The 2,035-nt window shown below is 45.2% G+C and overlaps 1 pseudogene across 1 annotated transcript; it reads left to right on the top strand.

Moving 5' to 3' along the window:
• Window positions 1–1,291: 1,291 nt before the first annotated feature.
• On the top strand, window positions 1,292–2,035 carry LOC147375485 (retinol-binding protein 1 pseudogene; annotated as a pseudogene). The gene has a single exon (XR_015161553.1). The product of XR_015161553.1 is annotated as a retinol-binding protein 1 pseudogene (transcript).

Consider the following 2,035-nt stretch of genomic DNA (forward strand, 5'->3'; position numbering starts at 1 on the left):
TGGTTGGAGCCTAGCAGATGGGTGAGAGAGAAAAGACAAAATTGGAGGGATAACTAAGAGCTGATCATCTTCAGCTTTGTAAAATATCAAGTCATGTTAAGTAGGCTTGAGTAGTTGGATGTTTATGCTAAGGTTCTCAAATACAGTCTCACCACCCATCATTTTTGTTTTACTTGCTTGAGACTTGGGGCTCTGCATACTGAAGGAGAATAACAAAGTTGAAGGATTGACAGCACCGGACTTCAAGAATTTCTCTAAATCTACAGTAATCAAGACAGTGTGGTATTGGTGAAAAAACAGACAAATATATCAACGGGACAGAATAGGGAGCCCAGAAATAGATCCACATAAATACAGTCAGCTGACCTTTGACAAAGGAGCAAAGGCAATACAATGGAGCAAAGATAGTTTTTTTTTAAACAAATGGTTTGGAACAGCTTTACATCCACATGAAAAAAAGAGAATCTCTACATGGACCTTTTGCCCTTCACAAAAATTAACACAAAGTGAATCATAAACCTCAATGCAAAGTGCAAAACTTCTAGAAGATAACACAGGAGAAAACCTAGATGACCTTGGCATTGGTGATGACTTTTTAGATACGACAGCAAAAGCATGATCCATGAAAGAAATAATTGATAAACTGGACTTCATTAAAATTAAAAACTTCTGCTCTGCAAAAGACAATGTCGAAAGAATGAGAAAGCAAGGCACAGACTGGGAGAAAATATTTGCAAAAGAAACATCTGATAAAAGATTCAGAGCTCTGGGTAAGAAAAATCTCATTGGCTTAATTAAAGCTACATATCCTCAGGGAGGGGACAAGAGGAGTCTCCCTTCGGCTTCTACTTCTACTATTGACAAGCTACTGCATGGCCTCTGCTGCCCTGGCTTCCTTCCACCCTCGCTGAATCCAGGGACCCCATGTAAATCGAGGCTCCCATCAGTAGCCCCAGGCTTAAAGATAGCAGTGGCTACAGCAAAGATGCTGGTGTGCCCCTCACCGAGGTATTTCTCAAGACTTTGGCAAAGGGAATGTCCTTTGCACTCTCCTGGGAGACATAGTTAGGGAGTGAGAGGGTAAGTCATTCCTGATAAATTCCCTCCAGCCTTTCTATCTCTCAAAGTCTTTGAATTCTTTCCTTTACTTGATATCAAGGAATTTATGACATCTCAACTCTGTTTAGTGTTGGCCACCACGGAGTCCAGATTTCTGTCAACCAACTGAACAAACAACGGTATCTACTCCCAGCTGTTCAAACTTGCAGCAGAATCTGGAGTCTCTGCTGAGTGCATCCACATTAGTGACTTCAACTTGGTCTGAGATTATGGTCTTCTGTCCTTGGTTAAGAGTCTACAGAGATCGCACCGCCTGCCCACATCTGCTCCGGCCTGTTCGGTCCCCGTCGGGCCCCAGTTGTCCCCCCGAAATGCTGGTCGACTTTACTGGGTACTGGAAGATGCTGGCCAACGAGAATTTTGAGGAGTACCCGCGCGCTGGATGTCAATGTGGCCTTGCACAAAATTGCCAACTTGCTGAAGCCAGACAAAGAGATCGTGCAGGAAGGCGACCACATGATCATCCGCATGCTGAGCACTTTTAGAAACTACATCGTGGACTTCCAGGTTGGGAAGGAGTTTGAGGAGGATCTAACAGGCATAGACGACCGCAAGTGCATGACTACGGTGAGCTGGGATGGGGACAAGCTCGAGTGTGTGCAGAAGGGCGAGAAGGAGGGACATGGCTGGACCCAGTGGATTGAGGGTGAGGAGCTGCACCTGGAGATGAGAATGGAGGGTGTGGTCTGCAAGCAAGTATTCAAAAAGGTGAACTGAAGCTTGAGCAGATCTTGGTCTCTAGGAATGAGTGACATGACGGGGGCACAAGGTCCCCGCCTTTCTGCACAGCATGGGGCAGAGATGCCTGGCTACCCCCACCTCTGTTAGCAGAGTCTGTCTCTCGGTATTGTCTCTTTTCCTTTTCTTCAAACGAAGCCATCCCAATAAAAGTGGTTTCTGCTTGGAAAAAAAAAAA

Source organism: Bos grunniens, chromosome 3, assembly GCF_055505025.1.
Source record: "Bos grunniens cultivar Pamir isolate PY7600 chromosome 3, Bosgru_T2T1.0, whole genome shotgun sequence".
In the NCBI taxonomy this organism is placed as follows: domain Eukaryota; kingdom Metazoa; phylum Chordata; class Mammalia; order Artiodactyla; family Bovidae; genus Bos; species Bos grunniens.